Below are 23,544 nucleotides of genomic sequence, written 5' to 3'. Positions count from 1 at the left end.
GAACTTATGCATTCATGACGTGAAAGTTTCGTCTGTCTATTGCAGGTATGGTCGGTGTGAGACTCTAAGAAAGAACATCTGTCATCGACGTGCGTCAGAAGCAGTGATGCGTCGATTCCTCCGTGTAGGAAAAACTGAAATGATCAACATTCAACAGTGTCTGATGCTTGTTTACAAGATCGATGCAGTTGATATCAGCACACTTAGAAGATGGGTATGTCGATTTCAGAGTGGTGACAGAGATGTAACAAAGCGCGCTCCGAACGCTCATGCACAGCCACCACTCCAGAAAACACTGTGCACATTGACCCACTCATCAGCGCTGATCGACGGACAACGATGAATGAAATGCGTGTACGTAGAGTTGAATGTGGGTGTCAGTTCACTGGAGACGATGTTGCTATCGCTAGGATACAATAAAGTGTGTGCTAGGTGGGTTCCACAAGTGCTCATGCAGAACCAAACGGACCACCGAGCCGATGTCTGTCAGGACTTGTTGAATTAGTACGAATCCGAAAGTGACGGATTCTTGAACCGCATCATCACTAATGACGAGACGTAGTGTCACTACTACGAGCTGGGGTTTAAACGGCGGTCGATAAGATAGCACCACAATGCTCCCCATAGAGAAGTTCAAAATATAAATATATTTTTTATTCCATTTTCACCCCTAGCAAGGCAGAGTGTCACTTTGATGCAGGAGGCAAAGCAGCGAGATGTCTGCTCACATTACTTAAACGTCTGCATCTCAGTACAGTTGGGAAAGCAGAATCTTGGAAGGAAGTTCCAAAGTCTATCAGTTCTAGGGAAGAAACTATCGGAGTAGAAGGCTTTCTTCCATCTAGGGATCTCTACTGTGTAGGGATGGGATTTTGCTGTGTAGGTGTGGGATTTTGACGGGGGTATTTACGTCAAAGGGGTACAAGTGCTTGTAGTTCTTTGAAGAATTCACTATAAAGATACTTGTAAAACACACAAACACACACACAACCCACCCCACCCTACCCCACCCTAAAGGAAAAGAAAAAAACATTAGCAGAAAGAGAGAGCGACTACAACCAGGTCAGCGGCCTCCCTCGACTAGCCCAATAAAAGAGTAATAAAAATTGAGCATGCCAATGAATAATAAACACTTACAAGCCTCCACTCCTTGGAAAAACTTCAAATTAACTACGAAATTTGCCATTTTTACATCTCCAACACATTTGAAAATAATTTCTGACGAGGACGCTTCACAGAACTTCTGAAACGCGCGTAAAAACGATTTCAATGACTTAAAAACATTATTACAATAATCCAAACATAATTCTCAATGAAAAACCAAATGCTATAAAATACACATTGTTGGTGACTACTCCCTTATTTAAATATACATCTTTCTTTCGTTGGAATTTCTTAACCCATTTTATATAAATATATATATATATATGTGTGTGTGTGTGTGTGTGTGTGTGTGTGTGTGTGTGTGTGTGTGTGCGCGCGCGTATATATACATATATATATGTATATATATATATAATATATATAATATATATATCGCCATATAATATATATATATATATACATCGCCACTTTGATGTGGGGGGCTACTATCAGGGACATAAGCTATAGGGGTACTATGTAGGAAGTTGGGCAGTAAGATGTCGGTTCACGTTACACTTCTGCATTTCAGTACAGTTGGGGAAGCAGGGTCCCGGAAGGAAATTCCAAAGTCTAGCGGTTCTGGGGAAGAAATTACTGGAGTAGAAAGCTCTCTTACATCTAGGGATCTCTACTGTGAAAGGATAAGATTTATCTGTTTGTCGGGTCTGTCGGGGGTATTTACGTCGAGGTGGGTACAAGTGCTTTCAGTTCGTCAGAGCATTCACCGTTAATGTACTTGTAGAACAGGCAGAGGGATGCAACATTTCGTCGATGGGACAGAGGCTGAAGCTTAACTGACAGTTCAGGACCTATCAGGTTGGCGACTCTCTTTTGGACCTTGTCCAGGAGCGAGAGACTAGTAGCAAATGCACAAGCCCAAATATGGCAACAGCATTTCATACATGGGCGAATGGTGGCCTTATAGAGGTACAGGATACTTTCGGGTGTTAGTAGCTTTCTAGCACTGTAGAGAGAACCTACCTTCTTCGCAGCGGTCCTGGCAATACTCTTAATGTAATTGTTCCAACTCATGTTTCCTGTGAACGTTAGGCCGAGGAGTTTAAAAGATGTACTTTCAGATAAGGAGGCTTTGGCCATTGCTATTGATGGTAAAGAAGGTGTGTTGTAGTTATTGAAGAAAACAACTTTAGTCTTGGCATCATTGAATGTGACCATCCATTTTTGTGTCCATTTCACTACAGATTGGAGGTAATCCTATAGTGTTTCTGCCATTTCTTTAGATATGTGTTCATTTGTTTTCTTGTCGTGTCTATTATAGAGCGTGGTGTCATCAGCATATATACCCATCTCACAAACAATTTTATCAGGGAGGTCATTTATGAATATTAAGAATAATAGAGTTCCAAGGATAGACTCCTGAGGCACTCCCGCATTTATATCATATTGTTTAGATGTACGACCGTCGAGGACAACCTGGATTTTTTTTATTATCAAAGAAGGATTTAATTATGTTAAGTATTTTTCCAATATATATATATATATATCTATATATATATCTATATATATATATATATATATATATATATATTGAAATTCTGAATTAAATTATGTAAAATTACAATATTTATTGTTTGACAAATGATTACAAATAATTATTAATTTTTTTTTCTATATTTCTTATAAATCTTGATAATAATATTTATTTGAACTTTATGTTTACAGTATTATACAATCTGTAATCCGACGGCATTTCAGTATATATATATATATATATATATATATATATATATATATATATATATATATATATATATATATATATATATATATATATACCGGGTTTTTTATATTCAAAAGTAATGGACTAATGAATTCAACGAGGTTGTTAGATAGTGCTCAATAAAAAGAGCTGATAATACTTGTTTATTGTTATATAAACATGCTCACATCCCGCTGCTACAAATAGCCACTTGTTTCAATCAAACAACATATATCATCAGGCAGCGACTTGACGATTCAAAAGTTCAATGAATAACCTATTATTCATTGAACTTTTGAATAGTCAAGTCGCTGCCTGATGATATCTGTTGTTTGATTGAAACAAGTGGCTATTTGTAGCAGCGGGATGTGAGCATGTTTATATAACAATAAACAAGTATATATATATATATATATATATATATATATATATACATATATATATATATATAATATATATATATATATATATATATATATATACCACCACAGTAGATGCATCCGTGATGACGACATTCATACGATATATATATATATATATATAGTAGATTGAAAATTGAACACATGCTATGAAGATAACGATCGCGTAAATAAAGATTAGCAAAAAAAATTTCTGCGCGAAAGAGGCCGTAGTATAGAAAAGAGGACATGTTTTCTTCCGGTTAATTTTTTTTTTTTTTCTATTTCTGATTCGTCTACTTTTTCCTTTCTTTCTTTTTTTTCTTTATTTCTTTTCTTTTCCCTATTTCTCTGAATTGTCCTCTATAACTTACTTCCCAAGTTTTCTCTAACGATTTCTCTCTCTCTCTCTCTCTTTCTCTTTCTTTCTTTCTCTCTCTCTCTCTTATTCTTTCTTCCTTTCTCTTTTCTTCCATGTCTTTCTTTTGTTACTACCCTCCCTCAACCATCTCCCCACCCCTACTTCAATGTTTTCCGTACACAACTACTTACACAGCTTCCGGCAGTTCACAACTAATATGGTCGTTGGGGACCTCATTATATCAATCAACTCGGACGTGAAACAGCTGGAAAACAGTGCACCTCCGACGTCTGTGAAGGAGTCCCATCTGCAGATCGGCACCTTTTGCTCCTCGCCTATTAGGGGAGTCTCAGTGAATGCCTTGGACGATAAGTAGGAAAGAGTTGCACCTTAAAATAAACGGGGACAAATAACAAAGAAGGATGAGACGTTGCATTACGTTCTATTACATCCATTCCAAAAGGCTTAAATAATAACAAGTTTAATTCTGAAGAATGGCTTAGCGTAGTAATCGATGTACTTCGCTGATTAGCACACACGCCTCTAAAAGCCATTCGTATAGTTTTAGCTTCATTAAGATACAGTATCAGACGGTCAACAGAGATTATGTGGCGTGCGAGTTCTGACACACGTGTTAAAGGCCACGAACTACATTTCAGGCTTGTAAATAAGCACCCCCCCCCCAAAAAAAAACTACAAAAGTATCCGTTTCTTGAAGGGCTAAAGATTGCTTAATATGAATATTTGTTTTTGTTTTTGTTTATTCATTTACGGACAATTATCCTCATCTTTTATACTTGTTTCACACGTTTCGACCAACTATTCCTCTGACCTTCGTCAGATGGTTAACAGCAACGGGATAGGAATGCTGAATTTTCGACTGTATCTTTAGTAATGACTGCCTTCCATAGTTGTTGTTGCCTCACCATGTTTTGGCCAACTAATCTTCTGGCTGACTTTGGGTAGGATTGAACCCGCTATCTTCAGACAATGCTCACCTGACACTATAGAGATTCAACGTCTCTATCCACTGCGCCACGGTGCCCGAAATCTCGTGAAACAACTACAAAAGATGAGCATAATAGTCCGCAAATAAATGTACAAATTACCCATCTCAAAAGAATTCCAATAATTAAATGAATCTTTTTTTTCTTTTTTTTTTACATAGGAGTAACCACTTATCAAGGCCCTGGGGCCACTCGAGGATAAGGGTTTATGAGTGTACAGTAATCAATGGGATCATATCGTAGTCGTCGTTATTAATGGAAATTTGGTAGATTGGATTACTTCAGGGGCCGGCTCATCAAGAATTTGTTTATGTTGGACTTGAAGACAACCAAGTTGTAGTCAGGCAAACGGAAGACAGTTCCACAGGCGTGAAGTTCTATGAAAGAAGCTTTGTTCATGGAATCTACGTTTTGATTTATGCACAATTTATTTAACCTACGGGGGTAGCATGCTCTCGTGATCGGATAGAAGTCTTAAGTAACCCACAACTATTTTCTTAGGATGGATCGCACGCACTGATGATCTTCACCCTCTACAAGAGTGTCACCAAAAACTGAAAAAACTTAGTACGTTATCCGTTACGACACGGAGCGATAATTTAAGATTTCTACCTGGTCATGGCTAACAGAACGAGAGCATGCTATCCTGTGGATTTAATAAATTGCTCTGTTCAAAATTCCGTTCCGATTACCGAGTTCGACAGAAAGATTCCCGAGTTTGACAAGATACACCTGAAACAGTTAGCGTGTTACATCGGCCGAAAACTTGTGAGAATAACACTCCAGATGAGCACAGTAGTTCGAATTATCTAAGTAATATAAATAACCAATTTTTATCTAAAAAATTCAGAAAAATAGAAAAACGGTGTAATAAAGATTATTCTCTTTACTAGAAATTAAGATATTGTCTTTCGAATGTTATACTTTTTTTCTATTATCGATTTCAAATGCTCTGGGATTATTTATAGATATATATTGAGCTTAGACACTGAATATCTGGCTCCAATAAATAAATACATATATACATATGTATTTTTGTGTGTGTATTTTTTTTCAAGAAAGTGAATAAAAAATGTCGTTATCTTTGCTTATATATGTGTGTGTGTGTGTGTGTGTGTGTGTGTGTGTGTGTGTGTGTGTGTGTGTGTGTGTATTTATTTTTGTGTACGTGTATTTGTGTGTACGTGCTTTTAGAAAAAAATACAACACATTTTTATTTTTTAATAGTCTTGCATAAAGAACCAGAACGACGTTGCATCGACGGATAACAAAACGGGGATGAAGAAGAATACCCTATTATAGGCAAGGTAAACACCGTTTCCCGCAATTTTATCTCATTTGATGCGGTCTTTGATGCCCATCTTCGTCTCATCTCAATCGGAATTTTCAAATCATAAAAGATGCTGGTCAACCATTTTGTGACAAATGCTGCGGGGGTGAAAGGCCACCGCAAAAATAAATTAATAAAAACTAAATAAATAAAATAAAAGGGGAATAATTCGGAATAATGGAAACATTTTTGTATAGTGTGTTCCGGATATCCTTCAATGCGAGGCTGTTGATGCATTCACTGCGGAGTTGGTCTTTGTTATACTTCCGTCACAAATGGCCGTTTGGTTGATTGTATTTCTGCTTTTTTTTTTTTTTTTTAAAGTTTTGCGCTATTTTGTTTTCTTCCTTATAAAAGACAAACTAGCATAAATATATGTACACAGATACACATACACAACCATATACTCATACATAAACCACGAAAACACATACGTGTACACATACGTGTACACGTATATGTTAACAACAAAAGGAAATCCAAGCGCAAATCTCGATCTCTATTCTATCCTATTATTATATAAAAGCAACTTTGGCTTTGTAAGTTCGTTCCTTCTGGACTCGAAAACGGCTGCGCGTATTCTAATGAAATTTCTCAGTTGTATTATTAGACAAGCCGAAAGGCCCGACATATATAATCAACAGCAGGTTCTTTGATATGACAGGGGTACGTTCGAAATGAATGTTCCTGTTTAAAGCACTTGACTTTTTCATTTTAAACTTAAATTTAAGCCATTATCACCGCACAAGCAATAAGAGCATGCATATAAAAACAACAGTAGGTTCTTTGATATGACAGGGGCGCGTTCAAATATTTTTTTCTGTTTAGACCACAATTGAAGCATGCTTGACATTTTTATTTTAAACTTTACTTCAAGCCGTTATATATAGAAATTATTCCCTAAAAATCAACAGTAGGTTCTCCACAGTGCAATGTAGACTACAATGTATTGCTAACTAAGTACCTGCGGGGAGATATCTGAAGCATCCTTCCGATGCACGGCGATAGGTCCTCAACTAGAGAAGACAATCGATTTGATTGAAAAAAAATTAGCGATTTCACCGATTTCGATGACAATAAAAATATAGAAGTGTGAAACATTTGTTGATCTTCATTCAATCCCGGGCAACGTCGGGTCTCCCTCCCTTAGTACGCAAATAAATACGTATATACGTTACAGCTTAAGTTCTATCCACCATTTGTTAATGAATCACAAATTACATTCTACGGATTTGAATCTCACCGTACTATAAGGTTACTTACGCCTGAAAGTATTCTGTACCTCTATAAGGCCACCATTCGCCCATGTATGGAGTATTGTTGTCACATTTGGGATGGTGCGTCTGCTACTAGTCTCTCGCTCCTGGACAGGGTTCAAAAGAGAGTCGCCAACCTGATAGGTCCTGAACTGTCATCTAAGCTTCAGCCTCTGTCCCATCAACGAAATATTGCATCCTTCAACCTGTTCTACAACTATTTTAATGGTGGATATTCCGACGAACTACAAGCACTTGTACCCCTTCAACGTAAATACCTCCGAGAAATCTGACGAACAGCAAAGTCCCACCCCTACACAGCAGCGATCCCTAGATGTAAGAAAGCTTTCTACTCTAATAGTTTCTTCCCCAGAACTGCTAGACTCTGAAATTCCTTTCCGAGTTCCTGCTTCCCCAACTGTACTGACATGCAGAAGTTCAAGTGTAATGTGAACAGACATCTTGCTGTTCAACTCCCTACATAGTATCCCTGCAATGTGTGTCCCTGATAGTAGTCCCCTACACCAAAGTGGCACTGTGCCTTGTTTGGGGTGAAAATGTAATAATAAAAAATACAGCATGTCTCACAAAGATATATTAATTCTTTGCCATATGATCAGAGTGTTCAAAGAAAGCGTACTAACCTTTTGAAAGACACTTTGAGTGTTTAAAAATATGTATTCACTTCTTAACAGACAATATGGGTCTACGAAAAACATATACTCACTCTTTGACATTATGGTGTCCTAAAAAGATTTACTGACTTTGTGACAGACTATTAGAGTATCCCAAAAAGATGTGCTCACTCTTTGACAAAGGAGCAGGGTGTCCAGAAAAATGTATTGACTTTTTCATAACAGATTAAGGTGCCCTATAAAGATTAATCCCTCTTTGATAGACGATTAGAGTGTTTTAAAAAATGTACCCCCCCCCGTTGATAGACGATTAAGATGTTATCGAATGAAATACTCATTCTTTGACAGACGATTTAGATGTCCGAATAAAGGCGTGCTCACTTTTATCAATATATTGTTTCTTTCTCTCAACTTTTATTCTAAACGACCTGCTGCACCGCGTCGGCACACAACGCTGAGTCAAACACAAAATCGAGTACACTCAACGTCAAGTACAATTAACATCGTCTTACCATCAATGCTTACCTTGTGAGCTCGGAGTATGGGAAATTCCTATATGCACAAAACAAAATCACTGAAAAGAAAAATCTATCTAAGGGTAAAGATAATGAGTAAACGTTAGATAAAATAATGGTTAAAGTTATTAGGAACTTGCCAAGAACCTCGTATCTGCTGATAAGTAGTCAGATGCCTTATCCATTGCGCCACAAGTCCTGTCCGTATGCCGAAAGATGTTATCGCGACTGTATACAGACAGTGCTAAATTCCGTTGACATAGACAGTGAGCTTTTCCGACAGGCTTTTTGTGTGATATGGCGTTGTTCGTTATGAACCATATAGAGATAAGGACAATCTAGGGACTCACACCTTTCAGGAAAAAAAAAGAATTTTTCATTTCGGTGCATCCGTTCGAAAGTTTTATTGGTATATATACACACACATAAATAAATAAATAAACATTTAGAATTTTGTTAATAGTATATATGAGAATTATAATCGTTTCTACAGAAATTTATTTTCCTGAATTTAATTTAACTTAGGATTGTATCTACTTGAACATAAAATGCATGAGTATAGGGAAGTAAAATATTTTATACGTCGTTTAGGCGGACACCCTCTATTTAAAACTAGCTTCGCTCGCACTTGCTATCGCTTTGTAATTTAATTCCTGTTCACTACTTGAGATCAATGAAACGAAACTAATCGATAAGAGAAGACGAAACTACTGTTACTGCAACCTTGATCTCCCTCCCTCCCTTCCTCCCTCTCTTCTTGAACAAATCAACTATTGAAGAAGAAAAGGTTATTTATTAGGTAAAGGATGTTGGTACGTTGGAATGATGATGACCATTTGATCATTCTGGGGAGATTAAGAGTGTCACGCGTTGAATTGTGAAGCAAAGGTTGCACAATCTCTAACTACTCCTCTCCCGAATCGACACTGCTTCATTCCAATAGAAAGAAGTCCAAGACAACTGGAAAGAATATAAGCAGTATTTTATTATTTTTATTTGCGGACTATTATCTTCATCTTTATAGTTGAAATAAATAAATAGTTTAGATGGTTATAGTTTAAATAAATAAAATATCTAAATTGCTCATCTCAAAGAATTCCAATAATTAAATAATAAGCGATATTATTTTTTACAACTGGGGACCTATCTTAGTACTGAACACGCCCAACGATGCTTAACTGTGATAACTTAACGGGAACCGGTGTGTTAACGTAATTATGTCGTCTATTATAAAATAATAGTGAATATTCGAAGAATTGATCGCCACTGACAGCTTAAAACTACATTCTGAATTGTTGACTGGTATTAAACTTGTAAAGTGGAAGTAGTAAGTGCCGCCACTTTACCTGCTATTCGTTCTTATCTTCCTAGACCTCTTCTTCATACTACAAATCGTGCCAGAAGCACGTACGTTCACGTTTTTATTTTTTCTTCTTCTCCCCCCACCCAATTTTTTTAAAACGTGTTTTATGTATTTTACTTTACTCAACTCTAATATAAATTTCATTTGTTTGTTTAGACGTATGTATGTATGTATGTATGTATGTATGTATGTATGTCTCGCAAAAACTTTCGACAGAGGCGACGGATCCTGACAAGATCGGTATTATTTTGAACCTCGACGTCTCGGACGACAAATATCGAAAACTTGGCCAACAACATTAATTCTTTCAGTCTCAACTGGTCAGTTTTCTACAAGGAGGGTCGGATTTTTTTTTGTTTGTTTAGACGTATGTATGTATGTATGTATGTATGTATGTATGTATGTATGTATGTATGTATGTATGTATGCCTCGCAAAAACTTTCGACAGAGGCGACGGATCCTGACAAGATCGGTATTATTTTGAACATCGGGTCTCGGGCGACAAATATCGAAAACTTGGCCAACAACATTTATTCTTTCAGTCTCAACTGGTCAGTTTTCTATAAGGAGGGTCGGATTTTTTCGCTGACATTTTTGCAAATCATTCAAACATCGCGTCAACGACATCGCATAAAAGACATGATTTCGACCGTCAGTGATGTCACAACCGTGGTGGGCGCATCAATAAGACCGGGGTTTTTTTTTTTTTTCATCTCTTTTTGCTCTGTTGCGTTACGGGTTCGAGCCTGCTTACTACTCCCTTTTTTGCGCTTGCATTTTTTTTTGTTTGTTTTGCTCAACTAACACCCTTACACACACCTCCATTTTCTTTTCCGCCTTCGTCTTATGGGTTCGAGCCTGCCTGTCTACTACAATTTTTTGTCTGCTCAAAACACACCAACAAACACGGGCACACGCTGAGAACCCAGGCTAGTGAATAATAAAAGACTTCCATTTATGATCGCAATATTTGAATTTTGTACTCTCAAAGAATCACAATATATATATATATATATATATATATATATATATATATATATATGTATGTATATATAAACATTTTATTTAATTATTTAATATTATATTATAAAATAAAATTTTATTTAATGTTACCACCTCTAACTTATTAAACCACCACACTGTCTACTCTATTCCGACACCTCTTTTTTGGTCATGTTTTACGTGATAGGAACGCCGAATCTCCTGCCTGCATTCTCAGCAATTACTGTCTTCCATAGTTGTCGTCTCACCACGTTTTGGCTAATTAAGCATTTGAGTCTGGCTTTGGGTAGGATTGAAACCGCTATCTTAAGACAGTGCTTACCTGGAAGCATAGAGATTAATACGTCTCTATCAACTGCGCCACGGCCCCCGAAGCAAAGTGGATAGAGACGTTGAATCTCTATGATTATTGTCAGTGAGTAATCTCTGATGATGGCCAGCGTAAGAATTCCTAGTGAGTGAAAATAATAATGTTGTCACCCAATGTTGTGTCTGTTAAAGATGACGTGTGAGAGATCGTAATTGGTAAGAAATAATAATTTAAATTCATCTGTTTGACTATTAGTACAGCCATTCAGGATGTATATGCATATATATATATAGATATATAGATATATACATACATACATACATACATACATACATACATACATACATACATACATACATACATAGATCTATTTGACATTTGGAGTTTGACACCCAGCAGGTAATTAACCAGTTTTCAGTTGGATAGCTTGTCAAACGTTTACAATTAATTATCCCGTGAGTGTACCATCGCCATTTTGACTCAATGGGTTAGCGCGGAGAATGTGCACGCGTAACGATAGAGAGAGGTCGTTTCGGCGGGAAAGTGTCTTTCTCTTTTTTTTTTTTTTTTTTTTTTTTTCGTTGACTGCGGACATGAGGAGCGATGTAACTTTTAAATGACTTGGCGAAGCAGACAGATGGGATAAGAGGCAGGAGTTGGAGTGGCATTGCCGAGCAGCGAAAGAGGAAGGGCTAAATGAAGGTGGTGGTTGTCGGGTAATATTGAGTGGCAGACATCTTTTTAATCAAATCTTTCGCATTACGAAGAATCCTGTTTGGTGTGAATGAAATCGTTATGAATAAAAATTGCCAATTATAGGGTTGGAATCCGGCAGCAATAACGACAGTTTGCCTCAGTTTTCTTCAATATATTTTTGTCTGGAGAGGTTGGGGGGGGTAAATATTTTTAACGTTACTTCTTTTATTTCTCATCTTGCGCCTTCGCATCGCTATTAGAGATTCTAGTCAACCGTTGGTCTGTCAAGCTTCGGGTTGCAATTGCATTTGTATTAGTCCATTACTCTTAAAGTAGAAATATCATCTTCGTTGATTGTTATTCTTAAGTTGGGAATTGCATTTTTATTAGTTAATAACGCTTAAGTTTTAAGTAGCATTTTCGTTGATTTGTCAGTCTTTACATAAATCTAGCATTTGTACTGGTCCATCTATGCTCTTAATCTTGTTTTCAATAAGTTTCCAGATATTTTTCGTATGGGCACTTTTATTGATAGTACACACATATAACTCTAGTTTACTTCGAAGTAGTCTACTCTGGCTGCAATGCACCTGTTGTGCCGTTCCAACAACTTCTGGAAGGCCCCATGGAAGTTAGCATGTTTCATCTCCAAAATTGTCTCATAACGACAGCCTCTAAGGTTTTCCTTGAACTTAGGGAATAACCAAAAGTCACAGGGAGCAAGATCTGAACTATAAGGAGGGCGAGGAACTGTCTTGATGCCCATCTTGGTCAAATAGTCTGTGAACAGGATGGAGTTGTAGACCGGTGCATTCACGCGAATCTTCCACATCTTCAGTTCCTCTCGAATGATTGCGTGTACAGTTCCCACGCTAACATCAAACTGTGCACTATAGACACACGACGGTCCTTATCCATGAAATTCTTTATTTGGCTAATCAACTTTGGTGTTCTGACTTCCTTACTCCTCCCACACCTCTTATCATCCTTCACAGGCTCTCTGACTTCCTTGAATTCCTTCAATGTCTTATAAAAATGGGCAGTCATCTCATAAGATGTATAGCAATGACATACTAAATTTTCAAGAATCTACGACAATTTTAAATGTCTGTAGAAATATGTCTGGAAACTTATTTAAGGCATCTCATGCATAAAAGTGACTTTATCTGTCTGGCTGTCTATCTGTCTGTCTGTCTGTCTGTCTGTCTGTCTGTCTGTCTGTATGAGGAACGATCTCTACCAAACTATTCTGCCAATTTTTGATATGTAGACTTAAAACTTGATATAAATGGGATTTGGACCTATGGAAATATATACTAGCAGAAGACCTGACGTTGCCCGGGATTAAATGATGTTCCTTTCATGGAGGATTTGCCACAGGCTTAACACACTTTATCACTTCTTTCAGAAGGTTACATCGAGTACTTTTTTTGAGACATTCTTTAATCCAGCTTGGTCTAAGACTTCTCAACTTGTCTGCCCAGGATTCTTAACAACTTCACGTTTAATTTGGAGTAGAGAACGGCGTGAAACATCTCTAGATTTACGTTTTTCAGCTCTCTTACGTATCTTTGTAGGGTCCTTGACAAAGTCCTTTACAGTTTGATGGTAACTTCCTATCATTTTCGATATTTCTAGGGTAGTTTTACCTTTCGCTAGCTGTTCTGTAATAGTACTCTTTTAAGAACTACTCAAACCTCTCAAAGCTGCCTTGTTAATAATTTGACACACCTCAAATACCGTGGATTCAGCTATTACGATGGTAAGTTGTTTACATTGCGCGAAACAGTACGAAAATTTCACAGTACGCGTAGCTCAGCATTGCCAACATTTCCGAAGCTTTTGATACGAAACGACCGGTAAGTTTCTGAAACTTGTAAAAAAAAAAAATGTTATCTCGTTAATCATTTGACACGTAGTGTAGATGTCAAATAATATGTTCCTTTTCTACTATATGATAATAATAATAATAATAATAATAATAATAATAATAATAATAACAATGAATAATCTATATATTAATTAAGTAATTCGCTCCGACCGTTATCATTCTAACATCACTTAAAAGGAAAGTGGTATATTCCAAATGATTAATAAAACAAAAAAATGGCATTGCTGGTTAAGAAACCCCAAAGAAAAATTATTTGTTTCAACTACTTTATTTGGTGTAACAAAGTTTTAACACTACAAAAGTGCCATGGAAATGTCATTTCTATTTAATTATAAAAATGCATTGGAAAAGTCGCTTCTTGATTAGTTAGGAAAATGCATTGGAAAAGTTACTTCTGATTAATTGTGAGAAAAATGTTTTTTCTATTTAATGTTACAAAGTCTTAACTTTACAAAAATGCCCTGGAAAAGTCATTTCTGATTAATTAAAAAAATACACAGGAAAGGTCACTTCTGTTTTATTACAAAAATGTCTTGAAAGAGTCCGATTTGATTACTTTTAAGAAAAAATTATGTTTTTTAATTATTTATTTAATGCCCTGAAAAACTCCCATCTGATTAATTATAAAAATGTCATGGAAAAGTCATTGCTGACGTAAGAAAAAAGTTGTTTTTTTTCAACTATTTTATTTAATGTTACAATATTTTAACATTATAAAAATGCCCTGGAAAAGTCACTTCTGATTAATTGTAAGAGAAAATGTTTCGTATTTCAAATACTATATTTAATTTTATCAAGTTTTAACATTACAAACGCATAGGAAAAGTCACTTCTGATGAATTAAAAAAAATCCTCTGGAAAAGTATACATACATGAAAAATATAGAGTGGAAAGAAAGGGAATAAAAACTGTTCTACCGCTAATAAAGCAACAAATGCTAACAAAAAGGTCAAAATTGAGGGGATACGAAAAGAGAATTGAACAATTTAGAAAGACGAGGTTGTTTAGTTTGGACCAGAATCAGTTCTGCCAAGGACTCAATAAAAGGCCAAATTACTTAAATTAAACACGAAATACTGAAGAATAACCAAAGATTTGAGGTGATTTGTAAGGTGATCAAAAGAAACATGATGGTGCCGTGTGGCTGAAAAATTTTAATGACATAGAAAGTACGTTCACGCAAACCCAAGATATGCTGAAAGTGAACAAGGAGAAAGCTAAAAAAAAATGTAGAAAAATTCTAAATTGAAAGGTTTACGGACCAGACGGTGTAAAGTGATATTGGATAAAAAAAAAAATTAAAAAATGAATTTAAAAAACTTACCAACATGCATGAAAAGAGTGTATCTCGAATTGGCGGGATTTTGACAGATGTAATACGAGAATTGAGCACGAATGGACGAAGAGTGCTCTCTCAGAAGGATACATCAAAGAGCACTGCAGTTTATAACTATCGCCCTATGACAGACGAGATTTTTCAATATCTGGAATAGCTAACGATCTTACCTAAGGAAGAAAAGTGTATATCGACGAGATAAAAAAAATCGATTGCTTATTGATAGGACAATACGTCGAAATTGTAAAAGAAGACTATACCAATCATAATTATTTATATATATATATATATATATATATATATATGCCTGTATGTATATATGTATCTATGTATATATATATATATATATATATATATATATATATATATATATATATATATATTACGTTGTTAAGTTGCTACAAAAATAATATCGTTTTTTTTATACGTCGAAATTGTAAGACAAAAGTCTATACCAGTCATGAATATATATATATTTATTTATTTATTTATTTATATATATATATGTATGTGTGTGTGAGAGAGAGAGAGAGAGAGAGAGAGAGAGAGAGCAAATACGAGGGGCGTGCAATAAGTAATGCTCCTGACCCATTTCCAGTTATCTGATCTAGCTGAAATTTTGCATGAGTTATATCTCTACGGGTTATGTGGCAAATTACAGCTTGACCTAATTGTGGTTTCTGTTTTTACAGTTTTGTGGTTTCTGTTTGAACTGAGTCAGGTGTGAAATAGAGCCTGTTGAATGTCATGCAGTGATCCGGTTTTTTATTTGAAAGGACGAACACCACAGCAGACTTTTGATGAAATGAAAGAAACTTATGGTGATAATGACCCATCATATGACCTTGTAAAACGCTGGCATCCTGAATTCAAACATAGCTGGAAGTCTGTGGAAACAGCTCCTAGACCTGGTCTCCCCCCTTCTGCCATTGATAAGGCATCTGTCCGTGAAGTTGAGGATGCCATTTTGGAGGATCGGCGCATTATTCGCCAAATAGCCCAAGATGTCAAGATTAGTACAGGGTCTGTGGAAACTATCATTCATGACCATTTGCATATGTATAAGGTGTCTGTCAGATGGATTCCCAGGTTGCTCACACAATTCCAGAAACGAGAACGCATCTAGTGCTCGAGGATGAATTCGGAGATGTGCCAAGAAGATGAGTCAAAGGTTTTCAAAAGACTGATTACACAGAGACCAAAGCCCAGTCAATGCAGTGGAAGCACTTGGACTCACCACCTCCAAAGAAAGTAAGGGTGCAGCCCTCCGCTGGCAAGGTCATGCTCACAGTCTTCTGTGACCAGGACGGAGTAGTGATGACCGATTTCCTGGCAAATGGTACCACAATTACAGGAGCCTATTATGCTTCACTTTTGAGGAAATTAAGGGAAGCTATAAAAATGAAGAGGCGGGGCAAGATCAGCAAAAGTACCCTCCTCCTGCAGGACAACGCTCCGGTCCACAACTCGCATGTCGCCAGATCAGAACCACGGGCGTGTGGCTATGAAATCCTCCCCCATCCTCCCTACTCTCCTGATCTTGAACCCCACTGACTTTCACCTCTCCTCAGCCATGAAGTTGTTTTTGAAAGGAAAGCGTTTCCCAGATGATGCAGCCTTGATTTCTGAAGTCACGTCGTTGTTGGAGGACCAACCTGGGGGTGTTCTACAAAAACGGTCTCCAGAGCTGAATCAAACGATGGAAGAAATGCATAACTCTGGGTGGTTCCTATGTAGAGAAAGACTAATAACTGCGCCAAGTTTCGTTGCTCTACTGCTATGAGAAGTGGGTCAGAGGCATTACTTATTGCACGCCCCTCGTATTTAAAAATCATGTTAAAGAACACTTTGAAAAAGAGTTAAAAACATATTTAATTTGAAAAGGAAACACTAAAAAAGCGGATAGACTTTAATCCGCGAAGTTTTGTAGAAATAATTTCCTTCTCATCAGAGGGTAGGAATTAGCAAAATGCGGGATGCAAAAGTATTAGATAAAACTGCAAGTAAGTCAAAGATCTTACTTGATAACAAAAAGTGAAGCAAAGGGAATAGGGTGAAGAAAAATGTGATTTCACGTGGATGGATAGTCTGGAAAAAGGTAAAGTATCCAATGACGGTAAAATCCAAAAAATGAAAATCCACGAAAGTTAGTTAAATTTCCATTCGCACAAGTAAAATCCAAGGGAATCGCGTAATTGGAAGATGGTCAAAATAATCCAAAAGACCGAAATACTTGGAATAATTCACAAATAGGTACAAGGAAAAGAGGAAAGAATTCCAACAATATTATTAAAAGAAAAATAAGATATGCGTTAGACTCGGCTGCCGAGACCAGGCGTAATTAAGAAAAATGAGTGAAGGAGAGGAGAAAAAAGGGTTGAATTAAAAGAAAAGCAAATGTAAAAATGACCCAGACAAGTTGACGTTAAAAGGCGCCAAAATATAAGGCAAAAAAGAGGTCAACTGAAATGCACAAGATATTACTTAAGTAAATATCAGCAGAGGTTATTAAAAAAAGTAAGGGTAGAGGATGGCCGGTATCTGCAAATTCAGGATAAAGCAAGTAAGTATGTAAGTAAATGCATATAGTAAAATATAAATAAATATACATACAGGATATGAATGTGTAGGTAGATTGATATATTTGATAGATAGGAATATTTAAACACTAAAACGGAAATTGAAGATAAAAACCGGCCAAACAAAGAAGAAATAAAGAATCAAAATAAAGGCTCATTGAGTAATAAAGTATTAACAAAGTATGTAGAGAAAACGATATTTTTATAGAAAAATTATATTTATCTGAAAGGTTAAAGTTATACCTATGTAATTTCTAAATTATCATGATTAAATTTGGACTTGTGTTTGCAGAAAGAGATCAGTTCGTTTTTAGAATTTATTATATTGTTACTTTGAGGGGAAGTAATTATAGTTATAGCTTCGGTTGACTTAGAGCCTGGAGTATAAGACTTAACTTTTTTATGATAGTCCATTTGATTGAGAAGGGGGTATTATTAGAATTAAGTTTTTTTAATTAAAGTGGTTAGAGAAGTTTCTTGGTTATTATTAGAATTATGGTTGTTAAAAGAAGAAGTGTGGTTTGATATTCTTTTCTTAATTAATGTTGAAGCAGCGCCGATATATGTATCTACTTTATTAAAAACTCGAGGTCTGAAATTAATATTAATTTGCTGATTTGTATTAGGGAAATAGTTTGGATTTTGTTCATTGTGTTAAACAAAGAGTGGGACAATGATTGTACGATGACTGTTTTTGAGGAGATAATGAGTGTTGTTAGTTGGTTGGTTGTTTTGTTTTACGGCATATCAACCCTTTTCAGGTTATTGAATGCCGAATCTGGTGATTTTGAAGAACGATTTTTTTAATATAGTATATTTGTTTTTTAAGTTGTATTCTATACCCATAGTTGGGACCCTAACAGGTACTACCACTGCGGGCCAGAGTGGACCTGGGAGCAATGGCAATTAAAGGGTGGCTCCACACTCCCTAAGGCCTGCAAGCTGGGGCCTCACCATCGGATATAGTTTAAGGTCATATCCAGGACCGAGTATTGTTAGTGTTAGGATTGCTGTTAGGAAAAATGTTGTTGTTATTATTATTATTATTATTATTATTATTATTATTATTATTATTATTATTATTATTATTATTATTGCTAGTTGTATGATTGTAGACGGAGGGGTTGCTCGAGTGGGGTATTGGATTAGTAACTATATCAGATGGAGGATGGGAAGAAGAATAACTTGAATACAAAATATTAGTGTCTATTATGGGAGGATTGCGTGGGAGCTCAGTAATTGTGCATGAATATATAACATCTTTATGGATACAATCATCATTGAGTGGACAAAGATGTTTGTTATTACAATTACAGTTAGTTTTGGGTTTAATTGGGAAAGGGATTTTGGGGGCTTATTTAATTTTATTGTTATTAGATGTTAGGATTCTTTGTGCTAAATTAGGCATTGTTGAATAAGAAATCCTTATTGAGTTTTTATTGAAAGCAGAACTATATATGTGTGGGTATTTGAAAGAGTTTTGTACAATGTTGAAGAATTCCTTGGGTATAATAGTTTTGATATTTACGCTAAATGGAGGGTTAAACCAAATATTTTTCTTTCCCCTGATGCGACTGGGTGGGTTAGAGGTATTACGATTAGTATTTTGGTTTGGATTATATATGTAGACTAGTTCATTGTTATTGATAGCGGCAGATCTTGTTATTTGAACTGGTTTCTTGCGAGTCATATTGTGTGTGATGACAGATTTAAGGCGGCCAGCAGGAGGAGCATAATTGTTGTATTTAATTTTTCATTGTGATCTGTGTTCCTTAAGGCATTGATGAATAAAGTAGCACTTTGAATAAAAGTTTTTTATCAGCAGAAAGGTCAGAAATTCTTCTAGAGACGGATGGTACTATAGATTTTATAATTGAGTTGGGGTGGTTGGAATATTTATGGACGTATAAAAGCGTAAGATAGGGGTTATAAGTTTCGGTGTTAAGATTAAGTGTAACGTCTAGAAAATTTTAAGTTTTTTCGTTCGGTTCGATAATTATAGAAAGGTCAAAGTTATTAAAGAAGTTATGTAATTTTTTAATTGTTTTGTTGTACTCTCTTGGCCTGGCTGTTGTAGTAAAAAGGTCATCATCTCTATAAAGGCCCCTTGGATATGTTTAAAGTGGTATTTAAGTTCTTTCAGTAAGAAGAGTCCCACTAAATCGGTAACTTCTGCAGAGTAAGAAGGACCCATCAAGATGTCAAAATTATCAGGGGTGTCTTTTCTATTCCAAAACTTATTGCTAAATTGTATAAGGGACTTTCTCGCGAGGAGAATTAATTTAATTTCTAAATTAGTTAAGTCATAATTTCTTTTAGCAAAGAGTAGAGTCTTATTTAAAAGGATCGGAGAAATTTATTGATAACAATTTTGAATGTCAAAGGTTATGAAGTTAAAGAGGTGGTTATTTTTAAGGGAGAAAAACCAATTAATTACGGAATCTGAATTTAGCCAAAGAGGGAAACTTACTTTTCCTTTAATAGAAGGGATGATTCTATCTAAGACGTTTTTGCTTACAGCACCTAAGTCAGAGTTAGATGGGCAGATCAATCTGATGGAGGGTTATCATAGAAATTAGGTTTATGATCCTTGAGGGTGAATCTATGGGTACCCGGAGAAATTATTTCAGTGAAGTTATGAATATTCATAGAAGTCAGTAAATGTTTAGCCTCAGAATTAATGGAATCTAAAGTCTATAAGATTTATTAAGTTCTTTATACAAAAGTCTTTTATATATAGGATAGTCAAGTTTTTATTTATTTATATATATATATATATATATATATATATAAAGTGAACGTGTCTGTGTGTCTGCGTGTGTCTGTATGTGTACATTTCCCTACGCAATAACTCTCTCAATTTTCAGTCTACAGACTTGAAATTTGTATATACAGGATACTGAGATTTGGGAAAATCTTTGTGATTGGTTTTCGGTCAGAAATTTTACGTTTAAGGGGTAAAAGTACAACGATTTGACCTTTGAGAACTCTACCAAATTCCTCCAACAATTTTGGGTCTAAACACTTGAAATTTTAGATATAGGTTCCTTGGACATGGATCTAACTTAATAACTTGATTTGAGTCCAAAACAATATCGCTTAAGGGGTCATAATAGGAGTCAAAGTTTAAAAAATTGACCGCTTTTCTTTTTAGAATGTGTCATTGATATTAAAAGGAGATTTGAGGGAAGTTTTGAACAGATGATTTTTCAGGGGGACAACTTGTCGCCATTGTTGTTTGTTGTGAGTATAGTACCCTTGTAGTTCATATTACGAAAGGTAAATGCATGTTATGAGTGGAGAAAGAAGAATAAACCTGTTATTATTTATGGATGACTTAAAATTGTATGCAAAGAGAGAAGATCAGCTAAACATGTTGACTGTTCTGATGTTCAGTAGTTTTGAATGAGGAAATGATAAGAGAAGTTATAGAAGAAGGAATTGTGAAATTAGGTAAAATAAAAGAAGCTGAAATGAAAGAAATAATAAGATAAAAAGAGAAGACTACTATTTCTTTTAAGGTCAAGATTAAGTGGGAAAAACAAAATATCCGCAGTAAACACATGGTCAGAAGCTATATTTCGACATGGGGCGGGTATTATTCAATGGAAGGAAAACGAGCTGAAGGATATGGACAGGAAGACTAGAAAAACAATGACAAAGATTGGGTATTTCCGTCCAAAAGATGATGTTGATTTGTTATATGTGGAAATAGAAAGACGAGGACTAATAAATGTAGAATGATGCATAAAAGAAGAAAATAGTCTGAAAGTTTACATCTCAAACTGAAAAAAAAAATTATAAAAGTGTTTCAAATTTTGCGAACGAACTAGTAAATTGTGGTCTAATTAGGGAAAAAAATAATTACCAGCATGCGCACGACATTTCACCACATCTCGTATCCTTTGTGCCTACCACGTCTGCCCTCTCGGCCTTTTAAAAATATTTTTAGGGTTGCTAATTCATCGATATGCAAATTAATCCATATCTAATACACACTTCCAGAAAGTCCGGCTCAAATTGTATTTAGATCGCTCAATTTCACGACGAAGATTCTTTTCTAAAATCGAATCGAATCGTATTTTAATTTCCATAAAGACCAATGACCACTGCCAGCGAGAAATCAACGGCAAGTAGCTGTTGCGATAATGCAAATTTATTTGAAAATGGTATCGAAAGAGATGAAGAGTACTGGGAAATTTGGGGAGATTTGTTGTCACTCAGCTTCCAGGGAACACCACAGGCTGTATTCAATGAGATCTTTGTATAACCTGTGTGAAAGCTCCTTGTGAACCAATAATAATAATAATAAGAAGAAGAAGAAGAAGAAGAAGAAGAAGAAGAAGAAGAAGAAGAAGAAGAAGAAGAGGAAGAGGAGAAGGAGAAGGAGAAGAATATATTATACATAGACCAAAGGATCCTGAAGGAGATAAAAAGCACGAAAAATGAACTTAGGCATGGCATGGATCGACTACAAAAATAGTTTATGGAAGGATCCGGTATGCATGGATGATAGAATACCTGAGAATATACAAAATACCAGATAAGATTATCAATTTTATAGAAAATGCAAGGAAAAAATGCAACATGGAAACTTGAACTGACAGCTGATGGACAATACATAATTGAGATTAAAAAGGCATCTTCCAAGGTGATTCCCTATCACCACCACTATTCATCATAGCCATGATGCCCCTTAACAATATACCAAGGAAATGCAAAGCCGGATACATAACCATGAATACAGATGAAAGGATTAACTACTTAATGTACATGGATGTCCTAAAATTGTTTGCAAAATTCAAAAAGAGACTACAAACGCTAATAAACACAACCAGAATCTTCAGCAAGGATATCTGAATGAAATTTGATATGAAAAAGTGTGCACTGCTAATCATGGGACGGGGAAACTGGAAGCAACGGGAAGGGTAATAAGTGAACATGATAGCTAAAATATTTGGGAGTTCTGGGTCCTGACGCCGTCAAAGCAACAGAAATGAAAGAGAAAATTGAAAAAAATATATCAGAAAGATAAGAAAATTCCTTGAAACTAAACTAAACTAAACTAAACTATATATATATATATATATATATATATATATATATATATATATATATATATATATATATATATATATAAACCTAATTTCTACGTTGGACAAAAACACTGTGGCGTCTTGGCCAGAAGACCATGAAACATATGATCATGCATGATGCACTACACCCAAATGATTATAAAGACCGACTCTGCGGGAAAAGGAAAAGAGAGAAAGAGGACGAATTCGTATAGAAGTCTGTGTGAATGACACGAAAAAAAGAATTAGAAAAATACATAATGCAGGGCACTGAAAGAGTATTTATTGTAATAAATTGTACTGAAAAAAAATGAATAAAATAGAAAAACAGTAGAAAAAAGGATGCGACAAGAAAAAAATATGGAAAAGGAAACAGATGATTCATAAGGGTGACAAAAGATTGATTAACGAAAACACATAAACATGACTACGAAAAGGAAACCTAAATAGAGATACTGAATCCCTAATACCAGCCGAACAAGATAACGCGATAAGAACCAAGCCCATCCAAGCAAAGATCGACAAAACACAAGAAAACAACAAATGTTTACTCTGTGGACTCAGAGACGAAACGATAAACTGCATAAGTGAATGCAGCAAACTAGCCATAACAAATATAAAAACAGAAACGATCAAGTGGGGAAGGCAGTACCCTAGAAATTATGCAACCAACAACTGCATTTTGAACACATAGACAAATGGTACAACCACAAACCGGTAGCAGTACTTGTAAACGAAAATCATAAAGTGCTCTAGGACATGGACGTACAAACAGATAACCCCATTCACACCAGATTTCGTAATAATTAACCAGTAGGAAATGTTCTGCCATATCATAGATTTCACTGATCCAGTAGACTACTGGGTGAATATCAAGGAAACTGTGCAACTGAGTAAATGCACAAAGCTGGCCAGATAGGTGGTAG

Source organism: Euprymna scolopes, chromosome 6 (genome assembly GCF_053919585.1).
Source record: "Euprymna scolopes isolate OS-2025 chromosome 6, ASM5391958v1, whole genome shotgun sequence".
NCBI classification, from domain to species: Eukaryota; Metazoa; Mollusca; class Cephalopoda; order Sepiida; family Sepiolidae; genus Euprymna; species Euprymna scolopes.
The sequence above is the reverse complement of the archived record's forward strand: the minus strand, read 5'-3'. Positions refer to the sequence as shown.